The sequence below is a fragment of the Malaclemys terrapin genome, chromosome 1 (assembly GCF_027887155.1).
Source record: "Malaclemys terrapin pileata isolate rMalTer1 chromosome 1, rMalTer1.hap1, whole genome shotgun sequence".
Lineage (NCBI taxonomy): Eukaryota > Metazoa > Chordata > Testudines > Emydidae > Malaclemys > Malaclemys terrapin.
Window position 1 is genome coordinate 216,673,378 of NC_071505.1, and position 22,542 is coordinate 216,695,919.

General features: G+C 42.9%; 1 non-coding gene across 1 annotated transcript; it reads left to right on the forward strand.

Moving 5' to 3' along the window:
- The first annotated feature begins 10,196 nt into the window (after positions 1-10,196).
- TRNAV-UAC (transfer RNA valine (anticodon UAC)) lies at positions 10,197-10,269 on the forward strand. The gene has a single exon. It is a non-coding gene; the product is annotated as a tRNA-Val (tRNA).
- Positions 10,270-22,542: the final 12,273 nt, after the last annotated feature.

The window sequence follows — 22,542 nt, forward strand, 5'->3', positions numbered from 1 at the left end:
CCCAAGCTCATTTATGTAGCTGGGAAAGGAAGAAGGGGGAGATAACACTGCTTTACCCAAAGAGTATCCCTTAGATCCCCACATTCCTTATGCAGCTGCAATGCTTATCAATCCTCAACAAGCAGAAGGGAACTTTATGGCAGGATGACACTTTATCTATCAAGCAAAGGACTAGTGCATGCCTGTGCCTTTATTCCCTAATACCATACCAGCAGACCAGCGGTTTCCCAGGTCTTTACTTAACCCTTACATTTCCCAACAAGAAGTTGGCATGGAAATTAGAACTTTTACTGCCAGAAGAACTTAGTAGACCAAATGCTACAAACGAGTGAATGCAGTGATGCACGGTCTGATTCTCCATTACACTATACGTTTGCACTGGTGTAAATGACTGCACAAGCGTGTGCAAAATTCTACCAAATCAGAATGGTGGTTTTACACTCATTTTGCACAGGGGTACATTACTACACAAAGGGTTGAAATCCTAGCCCCAGTGAAGCCAGTGGCAAACCTCCCATCAACTTTAGTGGGGCCAGAATTTTATTCAAGGTTCAGGGCAATGGAGAATCAAATCTCTGCAGACCTGGACTCTGAGACTTACTGCCACTAGCTGTGTAAATGAACCCTAAATATTATGAGGTCCTAGTTTTATGTGCATATCCCTCCTACCTGAGACTCCCTGGGCTCATGCTGAAGAAAGCATTTGAGTGGAACGGGCTTAGCCAACACAGATTCGGCAGTTACCAAGTCAGGTCTCAGTGCAAACCTAGTCAGACACCTCAGCCACATAATGTACAGTGATGGTCTTAATAGTGATGAACTGTATTTAAACACTGTTAGTCAGAAGTTCAGTTCTCTGCTCAACACTGGCTGTGTCTTAAAGCTGTAGGAGAGATCAATGGGACAAGAGTGTGGCTTGCAAAGAAAAATTCACCTATATTTATCTTGTCTTTCCAAAACAGTCACAATGCAGATCAGTTTTCCACCTCAGATCCGTTTACCCTCTAAGTCCTCCATATCTCCAGCATTTGGCAATGCTACATCATCCTCTCTGCCACTTGAACTACTAAACCATAACCAGAAAAATGTTTGCAGCAGTGCCAGTTTTAATTAAAAGCTGTAATTTTACATACTACAGTTTCCACATATTGACAAGTACTTCTCAGCACAGGGACTGCCAAAAACACTTAGGATGACTTGCTGAATAAAGTGGTTCAGTTTTTCTTTAAAGGCAAAACATGGTATGTTAGCTGGTTCAAGAAGGCTTGCTCCCACCAGCACCCACTCAAGCACTCTGAAAAGTCCTTCAGTTAGGCCCCAACTTCTCTGGTTGAGAATCACTGTGTACATTTTTCTCTCCTACACCTGCCCCTAAGCCTTGTATTCTCTGGGAGGGTGTGTTTGTGTGGAGAGAGAGAATAGCTAGTGCACCTGATTCTTGAGTCTGACTCAGCTGCATTTAGCACAGACTCCAAGCAGAAGGCCCCCTCACTTTTGTGGCTCCACAACTCTGGGGCAGTCTAAGGGTCAACTTGGTTCATAGTGCAAATTAGTTCAGCTTCAGCACTCCAGTAGCTCGTGCCCAGTTGATACGACCCCAAGTGGCCATTCTAGCACCAGAGGTATTTAGAGTGTAGATACGCTCTGACCCGTGCTCCTTTCCTGCCCTCTGCCTCAGGGGCAGTGATTGGCAGTGATTGGCAGATGGCACTGTTAAAGTTTGATTGAAATCTGTCTGGATTGTACCTGAAGGCACAGATGATAGTTCTGCTTAGCTCCAAGGGCTAAATCCTGAAGTTCTTACTCCATTTTTACACAGTCCTCACTCAGGTAAAATTGAGGATATTGCATTTAGTTTTCAGTGTGATAAACTGCATTTCAAATTTCATAGGCTGAATTAGCAATAAAAAGATATCTGGGTCAGAAAGACACTCACAAATGTGAATATACAGGACAGCAGCTACTGCAGCTATTGCTCAAACAGTGATGTCATCTTTTTCTCTATTGAGTTAATACCAGCACACCTACAGCTGAGCTTGATATTACAAACCCCAACACTTGCATATATGACTCCTCAGCTGGTGTAACTCCTCCAGATAACATAGCTCTGAGGATCTGGCCTGCAGTGGCTTAGGATATTCTGTGCGTTATTCAGTTCTACTCCATTATGCTTCCCCCCTTTCAGACGAGTCACTGCCAAGTTACATTGAAGCAATATTTCAGTTTCCTAAGTGTGGCCCTATATGTTGCCCTTGCTAATATGTGGAAAGCCGAATGAAAACAAAGGTGTGTGTGTGTGTGATGTATGAAGTCCATGACAGGGTGGCCCTCAGTATATGGTTGGTTTGATTCTAAAGCTCAGGGGTTTAATGGAAGGTGGTTGAAAGCACTATCTTCTATAAAGGGGATATTTTTTTGTAAGAGGGAAGTTATTAAGCAATTTTAATCTTTGGAATGTTGGCCTTTTCCAAATGACAGCTAAGGAGCTCGTATAGAAATAATTCTGTAAGAGCTGCAGTTTCCGAAGGATTAGAGGAAATTCCATTGTTTATTCCCTCTCATGCAGCAGCATGTTATGTAAGCAATCTGAGCAGTTTAGCTTGGCAATGCATCTTCTCCAAGTTCTAACTTTTTACATAGATTTTGAATGGCTTTTATTGAAATACTGTATACATTTCTATGCAGGGTTGGCTTGATGAACAATTTCTTACCAATTAGGAAAGTGGTAAAAGAGCTTTATTTATTTAGTCCTTCAATCCTTAAGAGCTGACTTCTTTAACTTTAAAAGAAAGATTTCGTGGCTATGGCAGAGCAGGTACATAGGTTTATGGGATATGATATTTAATATCATATTAATAAAAGAATATTAATAAAATACTGTACCTGTACATAAATGGCTTCGAAAATGTTTTGGGCGATGTGTACGGAGTACAGGTCTCACACATGCAAAATAAATTCCCTTTTTAATCACTTTATATAGAACCCTGACTATTTGAATGCACAATGTATGCTTCACAGAACATTCTACTACAGAGTTTCAGTCTGGCGCTGTGACTAATGCATAGAACCACTGGGGAAAAGGAAATGCCACATTTACTCCATAGGTGTTAAAATTCCTGTTGTGGCCACTTTGGATGCCTGAATTTATGTTTGGCCTGTGTACTCTTGGGAGATCCGACACAGTCTGGAACTATACATGCCAGGATGAAAGTACAGTAATTAAATTTCGCCACCTCCTGCAAAAATTAACTACCCATGTAGAAGAGTTTCAAACATTGCCAACTGCTTGGAGACAGTGAGGACTAAAGGGAGATTGTGAAACAAATCCCTGGACTTCACCATAAGCCTGTAAATAAAGAAAAGGGGGATTGAAGCTTAAAGGGCCTGGACCAATGTCCCCTGAAGTCAATGGGATTTTTTTCTGTTTTGATTTGGCTCCAAAAGTTCTTTGTAATGTCGGCAAGAGATATTTGCCAAAGAATCAATGGAATGAAAGCAAAGACGTGGAGATCTGATGGTTGAAACATGTCTGTGCTTAACTTGTTGGAAAAAAATCTCTCAAGAACAATTTGTCTGTGTGAAAATTGCAACTATGTAATACTGCTAAGGTCAGTGACAACTTTATAAAAACCTGAGGTACAATGGGAATAACCAGGGACACAAAGTGCCCTTAATATCCTTTGTAATCTTAGCTGTGCTCTCAAGTTATGAGGCAACACAAGGTTAAATGAATAAAAGGTGCCAGAGTTATGAAGGCACCTTTTGTTCCTTCCATTCTCGGTTATATATCTTACTTTATTTACTGAGACATTCTCTTCTTGTAAGAAAAATCTACCATGATACAATTCCATTATTTCTCTAAGCTGTTACTGCGTTAGTCTTCTACTGCTGGAGGGTTGGTTAGCTGATGCTTCTTACCGGGCAAAGTTCAGATAGCAGTGTGACTTCACTAAATCTAATAGTACTGAAACTGAAGTTTCTCTTCTTTCCCACCAATGTCTACTCCTATCATAGTGTAAATCATGAAGCATCTAATTTTCCTTCTGAAAATTCAGGTTTGAATTAACACAACCTGTACCGTACGTAAGGAAGGCATACTCTCTCATTCTTTCACGGTTGACTTATGCTAGGATAAAATACATACTTATATAGGTAGCTTTAGATTTTGGTTCATGTTAAATGCCTGATGCATTTTAATTGGAGTACTTTGCCTCCCTTGAACTTCAGCTAGAGTGCATGAGCAATTCATTTTCAGTGCAGCCAATGTCCAGTTTAGAAATATTTTTATTTAAAAAGAAAATTGACTTACTGAGTGTGTTCACACAAATAATTTTTTAAATTTCAGAATGTTAAAACTAAATCTCTTGCAACTTGGCTTGATTTTTGGTTCCTTAAGGAAGACACTCGTCATAACTTTGAATTTGCATGACTGCAGCTTTGTCTACAGCTACTGTTCTTTTTTAATTCTTACAAAAGCCGTTGTATATCTGGATAGGCTGTTTGGACAGGGCTCAGTTGAAATCTGTGATGTGCTGCCAATATTGTAATAAGGGGTTCTGACAAACATCCATCTCACCTTTAGCCTCTATACCAGAGGAGATACTGTGGAGGGTATTCAAATGGGGCCTGATCCACAGCCTACAGAAGTCAAAAGACTACCATTTTCTTCTCTCAGCCCTGAATCAGGCCCTTGTTTTCTCATTTCACTAGAAACATTTTCTCATATCTATAACCAGGAAGTTATTTGGCAAACAAACCTGAATTAAATGCATTTACTGGACATGTTCATACTTTTCAGAAACAAAGTATGAACTGCATATATTGATATTGCAATATTTGGCACAGCATTCAGCTTGAGTGTATTGATTGGAAGTGTGTGTGTGTGTGTGTGTGTGTGTGAGAGAGAGAGAGAGAGAGAGAGAGAGAGATTCTTTCAGGAATCCTCTTCTAGAATTTTTTTTTAAAGACCTGCTATTTCATGCAATCTGATGCATTACAGCAGCCAAAAAATTGCACTTCATTTCAGTGAGTCCCCAAGAATGTGTCATCTCTACAGTTTTGCCTAAGTACTGATAAAAAGGACTTACTTCTGTGATGGTGTTTGGCACTTACATGTATTTATAGGCACAAGTATGCTGTGGAAATAACACTATGTATTTATAAGTAAAAGTACAACTACAAGTATAAATGTAAGTACTTTCAATGCCTGTATTATGAGAATTAAATTATCTATTTTTTTCTTTGGACACTGGTATACTACAGAGTTGTTACTGCAGTAAAGTTTCCAAACAGAGAGCCTTGTACTTTGTGATTTCCCCAGATGCTATGAACAAGTCTCCCCACAGCTGCTAGGCTGGGACAGGGAGCAACTCATGAGTAGGGCCCTACCAAATTCACGGTCCATTTTGGTCAATTACACAGACATAGGATTTTAAAAATCACCAACTTCATGGTTTCAGATAATTACATCTGAAATTTCATGATGTTATAACCATTGGGGTCCCAACCCAAAAGAGGGTTGTGGAGGGGAGGGTCGCAATGCTATTGTAGGGTGGTCGTGGCATTGCCACCCTTACTTCTGCGCTGCTGCTGACGGAGGTGCTGACTTCAGACCTGGACAGTCGGAGAGCAACGGGGAGCTCAGACATGAGGGTCACATGGTATGCGATGAGACTTTCCGGGACATAATAGAACGGTCCCACCGCCAGTTTGACAGCCTCTGTGCTATTGAAGAGGGTGAAAGTCTCAGAGAAGGAGGACATCCAACTGGAGCAGAGAGAAATGATCCATAGTTGGGACCGTCCTTCCAGATGATGATGTGGTATCCTCTTGCACTGAGGATACCTCTCTGAGGGAGGGAACTCCAGTTATTAGGAAGAGACAGGTAATAGTTATGGGGGATTCGATCATTAGTTAGTTAGCTGGGTTTGCGATGACAGGGAGAACAGCATGGTGACTTGTCTGGCTGGTGCGAAGGTTGTGGATCTCTTGAGACATCTACATAAACTTATTTGTAGTGCTGGGGAGGAACCGTGCTTGTGGTAATATAGGTACCAATGATGTAGGGAAGCATATGAGAGCGGTCCTGGAGGCCAAATTTAGGCTGCTAGGTCAAAGATTGAAGTCCAGGACCTCTATGGTAGCCTTCTCTGAAATGCTTCCAGTTCCACATGCAGGTCCAGTTAGACAGGCAGAACTGCAGGGTCTCAATGTGTGGATGAGACAATGGTGTAGGGAGGAGGGGTTTCGATTAGTAGGAACTGGGGAAACTTTTGGGAAAGGGGCAGCCTATACAGGAAGGATGGGCTCCATCTAAACCAAAATGGAACAAGATTGCTGGCACTTAAAATTAAAAAGGTCATAGAGCAGTTTTTAAACTAAGGGCTGGGGGAAAGCTGACAGAGCATGGAGGAGCATGTGGTTCAGATAGAGACATCCCTTAGGGGAGGATCTATTAATGGAGATTCTCTATGTCCTAGTAAGGAGGAGAGGATGGAAGATGATAAAATACAGGTAGGATCTGATGAGAAACGGTCAAATGAAAAAAAGTCTCATTCAATTCCATCATGTAATGGCAGGCAGCTAAAAAGTGACAAGTTTTTAAAGTGCATATATACAAATGCTAACGTCTAAATAATAAGATGGGCAAACCAGAGTGCCTCATATTAGATGAAGATATTGATATGATAGGCATCACAGAAACATGGTGGAATGAGGATAATCAATGGGTCACAGTAATACCAGGGTACAAAATATATTGGAAGGACAGAACAGATCGTGCTGGTGGGGGAGTGGCACTATATGTGAAAGAAAGCATAGAATCAAATGAAGTAAAAATCTTAAATGAACTAAACTGTACCATAGAATCATAGAATAGTAATTCCATGCTTGAATAATAAGAATATACCAATAGGGATATATTACCGATAACCTGACCAGGATGGTGATAGTGACTGCAAAATGCTCAGAGATTAGATAGACTATTAAAATAAAAAACTCAATAATAATGGGGGTTTTCAACTATCCCCATATTGACGGGGTACATGTCACCTCAGGACAGGATGCAGAGATAAAGTTTCTTGACACCTTAAATGACTGCTTCTTGGAGCAGCTAGTCCTGGAACCCACAAGAGGAGAGACAATTCTTGATCTAATCCTAAATGGAGCACAGGATCTGGTCCAAGAGGGGAATATAGCTGGACCGCTTGGTAATAGTGACCATAATATAATTAAATTTAACATCCCTGTGGCGGGGAAAACACCACAGAAGCCCAACACTGTAGCATTTAATTTCAGAAAGGGGGATTACACAAAAATGAGGAGGTTAGTTAAACAGAAATTAAAAGGTACAAGTGAAATCTCTGTAAGCTGCATGGAAACTTTTTAAAGCCACCATAATAGATGCTCAACTTAAATGTATACCCCAAATTAAAAAACATAGAGTGTGATGGGTTGGACCCCCCCCGTCCAGGATGCCACCTGATGTGCTGGGGTCCCACTGCGTCCACCCGTTCCCCCAGCCTGGGTTTCCTCACCCTGTCTTTGCTGTGCCAGGCCCTCAAGCCTTCTCTAGTGCACACACAGGTGAGGCCACATTCAGCTGCAAATGGACACAGAGACACTGAGATCAGCTCTGTGTGGGAAGATTCAGTTCAGGGATTTATCCAGCACTCATGTGCACACCTACTTTGGGATGTAAACCCAAAATAATGTCTTGTGCTGTATAGAGAGATCTGCACAATGCATGCTCAAAAAATAGTCCCCTCCCTCAAGGTGGAGAGAGATATGCACAGCTTTTTGCTCCCCATCCTCCGCAGATATGAATTGCACAAACTGGGTTTTGAAATGAACAAGAAATACCTTTATTAACTACAAAAGGTAAATTTTAAGTGATTATAAGGGATAGCAAACAGAACAAAGCAGATTACTGAGCAAATAAAACAAAACATGCAAACTAAACTTAATACATTCAAGAAACAGGTTACAAAATGTAATTTCTCACCCTCCATGTTTTAGGCAAGTTGCAGAGTTTCTGTAGCTTAGAGTTCCAGTTATTTTTCTTTACAGACTGGACCCCTGTCTCAGCCTGGACTCAACCCTGCTTTCCTCTTCACGTGTTTTTAGCAGTCTTCCTTCTTGGGCAGGCAAATAAAGGAGAGCCCTGAATCCCTTCCTTCCCAGCCTTAAATAGAATTTACATAAGGTGGGAAGTCTTTGTTTCCAGTGGAAAAGTACCAGCAGTGTCCAAGGTGGTATTTTGTAGTAGGTGACCTTATCACCTGACCTTGTAGTGTCAAAGCAACCATGAAACAAGGTTTATTTGCAATGTCCACAGGAAGGAGCTCCAGGGAAGATGAGATCCATATCTTTGAAGACTCATTGTCTTTTCCTAATGGCCCATTAAGGCTGATTGCTTACTGTCTGGTGGGCGTTTTCCAAGTACACACACAGTTGTAATTGTTACATAGACAATATTCCTAACTTCAGATACAGAAATTATATATGCATACAAATTGGATAAACACATTCAGTAAATCATAAGCTTACCAATGATACTTCACACGATTCATCTTGCATAAAGCATATCCTAGTTATGCCATATTCATATCGTAACAATATTTCTAAGAAGAATATGGGGTGTAACATCCCAAAGAGAACCAAAAAAGTCCCACCGTGGCTAAATAACAAAGTAAAAGAAGCAGTGAGAGGCAAAAAGGCACAACAGCAGGGCCAACAGAAAAAAGCCCTGTCAGCCGGAAGTCAGAGCCTGGAGCTCCCAAGCTGGGACAGTAGGTTCTGGGACCAACCAGAATCCAGGACAGTTGGGAGGGATGTGATTGTTTCAGAAAAGCTATTTTGAAAAAGCACTTCCAAATAAAAAAGTTACTTACATTTGAAGTTCTTTAAAATGTACTTAGATACAAGAAGTACTAAGTACAGAATATTTAAAATACTTAGATACAGGTAAGTGGGGTACTTCGAAATCCATATATACAAATGTACTTAAGTACACGGGGACACTGCATCTCTTCAAGGAATAGTTTAACAGAATTTAGACTCCTTCAGAGACCAGAGACTAGCTCCAAAGCCCCCTTCCGTCTGATGATGGGATTTTAACAAGAGGCTCCTGTGAGCCTCCAAGAGCCCCCTCCACCACAGCACTGATTGAAATACGTGTGTTATATTTCAGTGTTACAAAGGCTGTAAAAGTGTTTTGCAATCTTAGGCTTCAAGTTGTCCTTTTTTTTTACAGCAATGAAGCCAGGCATGTTTTCTTGCACAACTTGCACTGTTGTCATAATAATGACAACCCAGTAAATCAAATACCTAATTAAAATGTACAGCCGTTCTGTACAGGAGTTGCCGTGTGGCAGTATTAATTCACACAGCATGAAAAAAATCTCAACCTCTAGAATCTTAGAGAGAAAAGCCCCAAAAGCTTAATAAAAAAGTAGGTGAAGAAGTTTTCTCTTAAAGTAGAGATGGGTCTGAACTATACAACTGAAGCCTGAATTTCCCCAAGTTCAGCAGTATTAAGCATCAGCGTTTGTCTGGTAGCTGTTCTAAAGAACTGCTAATACTGAACTCTGAAGTCTTTTATTTATGTGCTGTCAAGAGCAATATGCATGGGACATACATCACACTGGACCAAATTACAGACCAAAGCTTGAGTGTTGCCCCAGAATTATCTTTGAGTGCCAAGTAAATGACCTAGTTTCTTACCTTGAGCTATGGCTCTTGCTTCTCTATCTGGCAGAGACAAGGTGCATCATGGATCTGGCATATGTTCAGGAAGATAATTTGTTTTGTATTGCTCTGTAATGGCTGATAAAACGCAGAACTTCCTGAACAGAAGAGCTACATAGGAAGAATGAAGTAGCTACAATCATGAAAAACAATCAGATCCCCCAGCTAGTTGGTTCCTAGAAGCACAGGTAGAAAGAAAATAATGATTATACAAGGTGGACAAGAAGACCTTCATGAAGATCATATACAGTCATAGAGTTTAAGGCCAGAAGTGACCACCGGATCATCTAATCTGACCTCCAGTATATCACAGGCCACCACCACCTGCAGGCTTAAACCCAACAGATGAAATTAGACCACAGGAGACTATTATGTGCCACAGTCAGAGAATAGGAAAAGCCATAGTGGCGGTTCCATAGTGTCATGTGGCAGTTCCATAGTGATGTGGCGGTTCCATAGTGTAGTGGTTATCACGTCTGCTTTACACGCAGAAAGTCCTGGGTTTGAGCCCCAGTGGAACCAAAGCCTGTGGCTTCATTTTTTTCAAGCAGAGTGCCCCAAGGGTCGGTCCTGGGGCCGGTTTTGTTTAATATCTTTATTAATGATCTGAAGGATGGTGTGGATTGCACTCTCAGCAAGTTTGCAGATGACACTAAACTATGAGGCGTGGTAGATACACTAGAGGGTAGGGATCGGATACAGAGGGACCTAGACAAATTAGAGGATTGGGCCAAAAAAAACCTGATGAGGTTCAACAAGGACAAGTGCAGAGTCCTGCACTTAGGATGGAAGAATCCCACGCACTGCTACAGACTAGGGACCGAATGGCTAGGTAGCAGTTCTGCAGAAAAGGACCTAGGGGTCACAGTGGACGAGAAGCTGGATATGAGTCAACAGTGTGCTCTTGTTGCCAAGAAGGCTAACGGCATTTTGGGCTGTATAAGTAGGGGCATTGCCAGCAGATCTAGGAACGTGATCGTTCCCCTTTATTCGACATTGGTGAGGCCTCATCTGGAATACTGTGTCCAGTTTTGGGCCCCACACTACAAGAAGGATGTGGAAAAATTGGAAAGAGTCCAACGGAGGGCAACAAAAATGATTAGGGGTCTGGAGCACATGACTTATGAGGAGAGGCTGAGGGAACTGGGATTGTTTAGTCTCCAGAAGAGAAGAATGAGGGGGGGATTTGATAGCAGCCTTCAACTACCTGAAGGGGGATTCCAAAGAGGATGGAGCTCGGCTGTTCTCAGTGGTGGCAGATGACAGAACAAGGAGCAATGGTCTCAAGTTGCAGTGGGGGAGGTTTAGGTTGGATATTAGGAAAAACTATTTCACTAGGAGGTTGGTGAAACACTGGAATGCGTTACCTAGGGAGGTGGTGGAGTCTCCTTCCTTGGAGGTTTTTAAGGCCCGGCTTGACAAAGCCCTGGCTGGGATGATTTAGTTGGGAATTGGTCCTGCTTTGAGCAGGGGGTTGGACTAGATGACCTCTTGAGGTCCCTTCCAACCCTGATATTCTATGATTCTAAGGTGCATCAGTGTCTGAGGCACCTCAATAGCAGGGAAATGATTACGTGTGATATACCCAGATAATACTGGCAAGTGACCCACATGCTGCAGAGGAAGGCAAAAAACCATCCAGTGTCACTGCCAATGTGACCTGAGGGAAAATTCCTTCCTTCCTGACACCACATATGGTGAAGCTGAGCATGTGAGCAAGAACCAGCCAGCCAAGCTCCTGAGAGGGGAACCCTGCTCAGTACCAACTCAGAGCTCTGGCCCTCAGCCTCCACTGTCCCATCTCCAGGGATGGCCATCTCTGATGCTTCAGAAGAGGGAGCTGAGAAACACCCCAGAATACATTTTGTGTGTGTGTGTGTGTGTGTGTGAATCCCATCCTGACCTCTGCAGGTGGCCAGCTGAACCCCTGAAGCATGTAGTTTTAGGAACATAAGACATAAACTGGAAGTGAGCCCCAGGGCTGTTGAGCCCTGTCCCCTACCATCACAAGCAACCCAGTCATAAAATTGCACTCGTAAATTTGTCCAGCTCTCTCTGAAAACTAATTAAGGTGTTCCCCCCCACAACACTGATACAGAAGTTGTTCCAGAACCTCACCCCCTCTGATGGTTAGAAACTTTCTTCTTATTTCCAGCCTGAATTTGTTCATGGCCAGTTTATATCCATTTGTTCTTGTGCCAGCATTGTCCTTTAGCTGAAATAGCTCTTCATCCTCCCTGGTATTTACCCCCTAATGTATTTATAGAGAGCAATCGTTGCCCCTCTCAGCCTTCTTTTTTTGTGAGACTAAACAAGCCAAGCTCTTCCGGTCTCCTCTCATAAGCGAAGTCCTCTATTCCTCTGATCATCCAGTAGCTCTTCTTTCAATCTGTTGCAGTTTAAATTAATCTTTCTTGGACATGGGTGACTAGAATTGTACGTAGTATTCCAAATGAGGGCGTATCGGTGCCTTGTCCAATGGCATTAATACTTCTCTATCTCTACAGCAAATGGCTCGCCTGATACAGCCTAGGATGGCATTTACCTTTTTCATGCCCCCCTCACATTGGTGGCTCCATAGTCATCCTGTGATCGACCCACACACCCAGGCTGCCAACTGCTGAGCCTCAAACTTGTTGCAGAAATTGTTATTAGGTCTCAGGTGCATGAACTTGCACTTGGTACTATTGAATTTCATCCCATTTCTGTCACTCCAGTCTTCAAGGTCATCCAGATCTTCCTGTGTAACATTCCCACCCTCCTCTGTATTGATGCCTTCCAACTTTGTATCCTCAGCAAATTTCATTAACACACTCCTGCTTTTTGTGTCAAGGTCATTAATAAGAATATTGAATAAAATTGGTTCCAAGACCAATCCTTGAGGAACTCCACTAGTAATGTTTGTCCAGTCCAATGATTCATCTTACAGGATAGTTCATTGCCTTCTCCCCTTTAGCCAGTTCCTGCTCCCTAAATATTACTATTCAGTCATGGGGGTCCTGTCAGGGGGGTCCTGGTATGTGAGAAGTTGTACCAAAGGGTTTTCAGCCTCTAAAGATGACTTGTGCTGGCATCTTTTCTCTTCATGTAACACATTTGGTTTGCCTCCCATTACAGAGTGTGTCACTGTGACACTTCTCCTCTGGCAAGGAGGATTAGCTGGATACCATCTTTCTGGGCAGCTGTCACTACTGTTTACATAGGCCCCTTGAGTTCAATGTAGAATTATACCATACTTGCACATGTTACAGTTTTATAAACAGAACACTGAGTCATACTTATAATCATCAACTACTTTGGTATTCAAATACAGTCAGATAAAATGTGCACAGTCATACATCAGAAATCTAGACACGCCAGACCTAGTTATAACTGTACTTAAATGCAGTCTCCTCAAAGCTTCTCAGTCACAGCCAGCCTGGTGAATCCAGGGTAGATTTTCAAAGGCCTGTTGAAAGGCAGTAGGAGTTGGTTGTCTAACTGCCTTTTAATGCCTTTGAAAATCTCTCCCTAAACTCACCGAGGCCCCAGTCCTGCCAAAGGATCTGCACTGCTGGTAATTTCCAGCATACACAGTCTGCAGCTCACCCACACATCTTCAGTGGGCCAGCCTGCTGCTTTACCGTTCTACCTGTGCAAAGTGCTTTGCAGAATAGAAGCCTGACACCCCACTGTCTTGCAGAATGATCCTTTCCTGCTCTGTTAGCTACTAGTCTAATTTTCTACTTCCAGAGACAGAAAATTCCTGAGGAAAATTTAAATGCAAAGCTTAAGGGAAGGGTATACTTTATTTAATTCTGAGACTCAGGGGATCTCAGTCAAAACAGAGGAACATCAAAGCAGAAGCTTCTCTTTTTAAAAGTGCTGATTTCTCCCTTAGTGCAAATTTTATTAACTACGTCATTTTTGCTCAATTTTATTTTCCATACCTCAGAATAAATTGTCCATTGTCACTGAAATATGATGATGCTTTGATCTTGAATTTGCTAGTATAATGGAACACCAGGCTGAAATTTTAAGGAATCTTATTTTCTATATTTCTCTGTAGGACAAAAAATAATGCTCTGTAATACTCTTCTTTCACTAAGCTGAGAAAGGGAGTCTTTTGGCTCCAAACAAACACACCCCAGAGGCTAAAAAACATCAAAGGCAAATAGGCTATGTTATAAAATATCGAGAGGGCCACTCTGAAGCAAGCTTGTCTTAAGATCGTGGTACTTGAGAGAGAGCTATCAGACAAGAGGTGATTCTCTTTAAAACAGATTTTTGTTTTGCTTTGTATTTTGCAGTTTAATGATTTCCCCTTTGAATCTGCTTAAGTGATGGTCCCCACTTCCTGTAATATAAATTAGCTTTAGATAAAGTGTCTCTGAAACACAGTAGAAGGTGCAGAATAGACAAAAGTTCAGTTTGTTGCTTTGCCAAGTGGCCTCCCAAGAAAGAAGTCTATGTAGTGGAGAAGTCTGTGGTTTAATATAATATTCTGTATCTTTTTTATTCATTACTAGGTAGCTTCCAAAAATGATGGAAGCGTGGGCTGCAGCTGACTGACTGCAGCATAAAGAATACTGGAAAATGTATGCCAAGCCTGTGCAGAAAGTTAAATAAGGTTTCTTCAGCGCCACTGAAACATCACCAAAGTCAGAAAAATTGCCCTGTGGGATGAATGACTTTGTTAATCCATGTTTGCATCTGGTACGAGTCAAGCTTTTCTCCCTATGAGGAACATTCATATCATTTGGTAAATAGTTGTTTGGATCTAAACCAAGCAGGACCTGCAAATCCGCCCCCATTTCTTTAGACTTAATCTCTGCTGCAAAAGCCAGACCTGGAGACTGAGAATGGAGGAATTATGTTCACACTACTTTGTCCTACCAGGAATAATTTGGCTTAACCCTCCTATCTCACCCCCAACATGCCTAACAATGTAACTACAATTTTTCATGCCAAACCTGTGCCTCCTCATACATTAAGTGTTCTCAGACTAGGATGAGGCCAATCTTTCTGCAGTGGTTTTATCATTCTACCTGTGGTTTTTGTGAAGCAAAAAATTCTTTAACAAGGTAATGGTCTCAGTAGACTCTTCAATGTCAGTCAGTGCGGAAAAAGAAAGTCTTACATTTCCAAGATGTTTGGGGGTCTCTTGGACCCCAAACTTACATAAAAATGTAAATAAAACATTATAGGCAAACCATTGCTGCTTCTTTCTTTAAGTCTTCTCAAACTATGAAGTGGACAACTTGTTAGCATTGGTTTTGTCTGCATACCTGTTGTGGTTTTGGTATAACAAAAAAAATCACTCAAAAGGTATTGGGGTCAGTTAGACCCCAAATTAATGATGCACGCATTCCAGCATCAGATTGTTTTTATTTTGAAGCAGTAGTTGTGATACGATTATATGAATCTTTCAGCATTGTTTTTATCAGAGTTTAAGTGGTTTTGTTTTTCAAAAAAATGCACCAACAATGTCTTGGAGATTACAGTTGCCCCGCGTATCATCACAATTGGCCAGCAGATTGACTTTCTTTGCAGCTAACACTGTCAAATTGATTTTTTTCTGGTAAGCCTACACTTGCTAGGAAGAGTTTCTGGGAAAGCCACAGTTGTCAGCCTCGTTTTCTGGCAAGCCCACACTTGACAGATTCTGTTGCTGGGGGAAAGACTCACTGGTACATTTCACATGCACATTGCGTGTCTGAGGGCATGGATTGTTTGGATTTTGTTGACTCACACCTGGCGTAATAAATCTTTGAGTAAGAGACGGATGTTTCCCAGGGACCTGGGTATAGAAATGGTGAAAACTCTGGTGCAGGAAAGGAAGCCTGAGGAAAGGCTTCTAGGTAAGCAGTATCTAGTGTGCTGGGCACTGATCTATAGCCTAAAGAACACGGAAGATGTTACTTCTGTTCCAAAGAACAAGACAGAAAAACACATCAAAAATGTGCGAAGTGTAAAAACTTTGTATGTTCAGAACATATGTCACTTATCTGCTCCATTTTTATTAAAGTAGTAGGCCATTTACAGCCACTTTGCTGTGTTTGTGCCTTTTATGTTGTTGCTGTTGCTATCTATTTTCATTTTCTAAACTTTGGGTCACTTAAACGCTGACACCTGCATAGTGTGTAGCTTTTTTAAAAATATGTTTGATCATGGGGGCAGTTAGACCCCCCAACTCAAGTACTGTGTAGCATACTTCTGAATCTAGGAATGTTTTAACTTGTTCATAGTTTTATAATTTACTGGTTACAATAACATCAGTTTTAAATGCATCCCATTTGTTTTTTCACAATTTTGACATGCTAGGAGTCTCCAAGACCCCCATACAGACAGGCCCGGCTCTGGCATTTTTGCCGCCCCAGGCAAAAAAGCCTCCGGCCGCCCCCCCCTGCCCCTGCGCGGCAGGGGAGGGTGCGGGGGGGGGGGGGGAGGGCAGCGAGCCCCGGCCGGGGGGAGGGCGGTGAGCCCCAGCCAGGGCTCCACTCTCCCCGGCGGCCGCAGGGAGAGCGCCGGGGGGGAGGGCAGCCGGAGCCCTGGGAGGAGGGCGGAGTGCCCGGCCGGGGCTCCGCTGTCCCCGGCGGCCAGAGCACCGGGGGGGGGGGCGGAGTGCCCGGTCGGGGCTCTGCTCTCCCCGGCGGCTGGGGGGAGAGCTCCGGGAGGAGGGCGGAGTGCCCGGTAGGGGGTCCGCTCTCCCCGGCGGCCGGGGGGAGGGCGCCGGGGGGGAGGGCAGCCGGAGCCCTGGGAGGAGGGCGGAGTGCCCGGCCGTGACCCCACTCTCCCCGGAGCTGGAGCGCCGTACTGCGCCGCCCCCCTCCAGGTGCCGCCCCAAGCACAAGCTTGGTGGGCTGGTGCCTGGAGCCGGCCCTGCATATAGAAATAGTTGGGTGATTTTTTGATCCAATATGAGGTTAATTCACATTTACTGCATTGAGCAACCTTTGCAAATAAAGTTTAACAAATTTTTACAAAAATATTTTCTTTTCACCTGCTGCTAGTGATCTAAGCAAGATTTTGACTTTCACTAGAGTATATTGGCATTCAATAGCAGAAAGCCACTGTAATGGCATTCTTGCACAGACACAAGTTTAGAGTTACATCAATATTTTCTCACCTGTATAGAAAAGCATTGCCAAGGTTTTTGCTTTTGGCTAACATTCTGGCTCTATGCATTAATGGATGTAAAAATGTAGTAGATGTAAAAATTAAGGGCAAATCTCTCAGTATTAATTAGAAACTCCCATTTCATCAAGTTATATAATTTAGCCTTAACAAATTTTTAGCTGAAATTTAGCGTACAAGGTCAGCATTTAAAAAGATCAGTAAACTATGTTAAGTTAGGCAAGTGAAAAAGAGAAAAGATTATCAGTTTTAGATGCTTTTTTTGTACTTCAAGAATTTAAGTGTGTGTGTGAATCCTACGGCTGAGGTTTTCAAACCACCTGTCTGATATGGATATCCAATTCCCAGCAATTTAAATGGGAATGGGGTCTTCAATTTCCCTTAGGCTGATATTTTTAAAGCCATGTATCTCCTACATGGAGGTGATATGTACGTGATAAATTGCAGAGCAAGGAGGTAAATGATGTTATCATGCACCTTTGATCACTTCACTTCCTCTTCGCCCACTAATCCATCTCACCCAGTATTTAACAGACAAACATCTTTGGTAGTGTAAACAGCTAGTCTTGGGGGGTGGGGAAAAATCAACCTTCTGCAGAAATTACACTTGTTCAAGACTGAAGCCTTTATATTATAGATGGGTTGATATTACCAATGGTATCTTAAAACACAGTAATCTGGGGTCAAAAGTTCATGCTCTCTAAAGGCTACAGTATTAGTTTTATCAAAGTGAGAACTCCCACTAGAAATGTGATTTGGTCTGGATATTCTAGGAGCATACGAGGAATGACAGCAGAGACCACAACAGCATTCACAAGTTATCAAGCTCCCCTTTATTAAAAACCTTATACACAGATAATCAATGCCAGAATTACAGAGCTAAAAATGAAGACGGAGCAATACCATAAGATGTCCAGCATCAGTGTTCTCATACCCACACCCCCATCAAGATGGGTGGCTCACTCAATAGGTGGTTATCTGTGGAGGGTCTCCTGATGGATTCTTCTTCCCTGTTCGTGCATGGGGACACCTTTATGCTGTATTACTCACACCCATAATCTGTGTTCATTTGCCTGAAGGTTCCAACCCGTTTCCCCTTATTGGGTCTTCTATACCCCATAACATTTGGGGTGCCCCATGTGACCAGGTACCTGGGATGGGCCACACTGAGAATGCCACACTCAGGGCAGACTGCAAGAAACAGGGCAGGCAATCCCCCAAAACAGGTGGGGTTTATTCTATAATTAGATTCACCAAGCCAGTAACAAAAGAGCTTCCGGAGTACCACTCTGGTAAACAAGAGCCAAACACAGTCCCACTTAGGCATTCCAGCCCTTGGCTCCCATCCAGACAAACAGGCCTAATATAATCACAGGTTACTGAAAACCCAATTCACCATTTGTGAAATTCTACTAATCCCAAGGGATCAGACCAGCAGTTCTCAACCCACGGCCTGTGGGCCGCATGCGACCCAATTAGCACACAACTGCAGCCCAGATCAGCTGTGTGCTAAAGGCCGGCCAGCGTGCCCAGAATCCGCCGGGTTCCCAGCTGCCTGGCGCAGAGAGGTCTGAACTGCCTCACTGCCAGGTGCTGAGGGGTCTGGCCGGGCTGCCCAGCATGGTGGGATCAGGGCTGCTGGCCTGCTCTGCATAGTGGGAGTCCAGGGTCCAGGCTGTCAGTGGGCCCCACAAGGTCAGGAGTCCAGGCTGCCAGCAGGCCTTGCGGGATCGGGGATCTGGGGCAGTTGCCAGGCCCTGCGAGCTCCAGTGTCCGGGTCCAGGGCACCCAGCTCACCCCATGTGGCAGGGGTCGGGGCAGCCACCCGGCCCCGCAAACTCTGGGGTCTGTGTCCGGGGCAGCCGGTCCACAACGTGTAATCAGTTGAGAACCACTGGATCAGATACTTACCTCCAGGTCAATATGTATCTCATATCTTACCCAACTATCACACTGTCAGCCAATCCTTAGTAAACTAACTAAAGAGTTATTAATAAAAGAAAAGAAGAGTAATAAATGGTTAATAGATCATATACATACAAATGATTGTGAAGTCCTTATAGCGGGGTTGTAGCAGTGATGGAATAGGCTGCTGGCTTGCAAAAGTCTCTGTGGTAACTTCCAAAAGATTGGAAGGTCCTCAGTCCATTGTTCAAAATACTCCTTTTAGTTGTAAATCCACAGTCCAGCGAATTGGAGCAGGAAAGAGGCAAAGCAGAGATGTCACAACTTGAAATTTATATCCACTGCCATGTGCATGGAAAGTTACTGGCCCAAGATGGAGTCCAGTGTCACATGAGCATGGAAAGTTACTGGTAAAAGAGGGAGTCTTAGGTCACATGTCATAATCATATGTCCTTACATGATTTGCTGAATCACAGAGCGGCCACTGGAGCCTTGCCATCTGAAGCATCCGCAGGAAGGGCCTGCTGGCTGGGATGAGTTTCTTCAATGGCCTATTGTGAGAATGGAGTGTCCTCAATGGGCCATGAACCCATAGTTGTCTAATCCTGATGTAAATCTATCTGGGGGGTGTCACCCAGGCATACAACACATGTTTGAGATACAGGTTTATAGCCAATATTCATAACTTGAGATACAAGTATGATACATGCATATAAAAAGGATAATTATACTTAGCAATTCATAACTTTTCTATTGATGCTTTACATGACATACTTTGTACAAGATTTATGGTCATTGTGTAACAGTGGAAACAATAGTAATGTAAATGATCATCTTTCTTATACACAGCATCACACCCCGCTTTTCATAGGTTAGCCTCTTAGTTCCCCTTATTTTCATTAGCATTTAAATCAGCAAGTCCCCATGGTAACATATGGTTGCTGCAGAATTTGCCATGACATTACAATCGGGTGTCTCGCGGTCTAGACAGTTACATCATGGCATGTAATCCCAAACATCACTCATTGGCACATTCTTTACAGTAATCTTCTAACTTTACTGGTACAGGGTTATTCCTGGCTCACCTACCTACCTCAACCCTTTTTTAGGCCTAAGGCCCAATGTGGCTAAGCTAAAATCTTATAGGCCTTGTCTGGTAGGCATTTCATTACAGCCTTACTTTGCTTATATACTTAATACACACTCATCACTAATAAATGTTTGTCAACTTTATACCCATAATACTATCCTACTTACTCCTATACCTACAACTTAAATCTGTTCATCACACATAGATTACATATGAATTAACCACAACAATAGAGAATACAATTAAATGATTATATAAAATGACGAGTTACAAGACCCACAATGGGTAAAATTGAGCCCTGCACCAGTAATAGCTTTTCTATATATTATTTTTAGTGATGTGTATGGCTTTTGCTAAGTTCAGTACAGTTGGATTCATAGTAATTAAAGTACCAAGCTTTACTAGCAGAGCGATCAGTTATGATGTGTCACAAAGCTGCCCTAAAGGAGCAGATGGGGATTCCTCTGATGGCATGAGGCCAGCATAACTGACTTTATGCCACCTACTCCTTCCCCTTCTTCATAGGGGATGATCTGGGCTGAGACAAGGGGACAGATTATTACAGGGTCTTGAGGGAGTGTGACTGAAGTGCATTGCATTCTGGTGATTCTGGGCTAGTGAAATGATTGCTAGGAGATCATTCTGGTCTGCACAAATTAGAGTACCCTGCAGTTGCTCTCACTTATACTGGGGGCTGTCCTGGGCCAACTACAGAATCAGGAGAGGTAGCAAAGTGGCTTAGCAACTCCTTTTGCCTCCCCCTCCTCAGCTGTATTGAGTGTGAGCTGGACTCAGGGCCAGCTCCAGGGTTTTTGTCGCCCAAGCGGCGGGGGAAAAAAAAAAAGCCGCGATTGGCGGTAGCTCCACTGTGCCGCTTTCTTCTTCGGCGGCACTTCGGCAGCAGGTCCTTCCCTCCGAGAGGGACCAAGGGACCCACCGCCGAATTGCTGCTGAAGAGCCCGACGTGCCGCCCCTTCCCCTTGGCCGCCTCAAGAACCTGCTTGCTGAGCTGGTGCCTGGAGCCGGCCCTGTCTGGACTCAAGTGAGGATTAAATGTGGTGTATCCAAATTCTTCACTGCATTTGTGAAGCCCCACACTGAAAGCAGAGATTTAACTGAGAAGAGACTTGGAAGACAGAGGAGTCACATGAAATGAGGACAAAGTTTGGTCTTGGCATCTTTATTTACTGGAATGATGCATGAATCAGAAATAAAATATATTGACTTTCAGAGCTCAGATTGAGTTTGCAGGGTGGACATTGAGAAAAACATCTCTTTAATTGTCAACTGGGCAAATGTGATTCAGACGTTAACAAGCTGTAACAAACAGGTAACCTAATGATGCTCTTTCCACTTTTCAGGGTAGCGTGGCACTTCACTGAGCTGATTTAAGCGCTCAGATACTAAGAAACAAAACGATGAGGTTGAAACTTCACTCTGCACTCACCTTATGCACTGCTGTTACAGGGATTGGCAGACAGTGAATGCTCTTACTACCCACCACATGCCAATTTTGGCTGCTGATGAGACTAGGCATACTGCCAGTAGAATGATGTTTCTGTAGGAACCCTGTAATGTGCATCACAAGGGAAGATAAAGGGTACATAGTATTGGGAGAACAGGCGATGTAGTTTATGTTCAAACATATATGCTCCCTATATTGGTATTGGCCCATATTTACACCCCTCCCTCTAGGTCAAGCATTCCTGGCTTTGTTAAAAATAAAGGGACAGATCCTCAGCTGTTGTAAATTGGCATAACCTCATTGACTTTAGCAAAGTTATGCCATTTTACACCAGCAGAGGATTTTACTCAGAATGTGCAAGAGAGCTGCATTGGGCAGATCTCAGCCAAAATGCACATACAAGTTAGCACTGCTTTGCTTCACGTATGTGCATTCATGTGTTAGAATTTGGCTCCACATATGTTGCAGTTAAACCTGTTCAAATCAGCTGTTCAGTGTTATTCAAGTACCTTTTCTCTGTCGTTTCTAATAGGCACAATTTTTTTTAAATCAGTTAAAGTTTGCTGCTATGATACATCTTTCATCTGCGCTTTTGACATTAACATGTTATTTTGATGTTAAGAACAAGGGACTACTTTTCTTTGCCAGAGAGAGAATTTCACAACAGGACATTGCTATTACTTTACTCCCTTGTGGCTTGTTGGCCAATTTACAAATGAAAACATCTGTTGTTGTTCAAGAAGAGAGGTTTAAAAGAACAACATTTATGAAATTATTGTATTATTTCTGCTTTCTGTATAATTGCGAGCAATAACTCTGCATTCAAAAGCTAGAGCCAATGGGAGGCAAATACTTCAGGGGATAGTATGTAGCCTTGTACAGTGTAGTATGAAGCACAAGTTTTGTCCTCTCAAACTTTTCACCAGATATATAAAGTTCTGAGATAAGCAAAGAATTCAGTCAGATAAGCAAAAATTTCAGCATGTGTGTCTTGTAAGACTAGAAGGCAAACACATATAGGGAAAAATCCTGCACTCTGTTACCAGGGAGGGAGGAAGAAGCCTATGGAGACAGTAGCGCAAGATGTTATCAACAGAGAACTAGGGGACCTGGATAAAAACAGAAGACTGGCCATACTCGGTCAGGCCAGTGGTCCATCCAGTCCAGCATCCTGCCTTTCCTGAGTGGCATCAGTTAATATAGGCCCCATGATTTTATA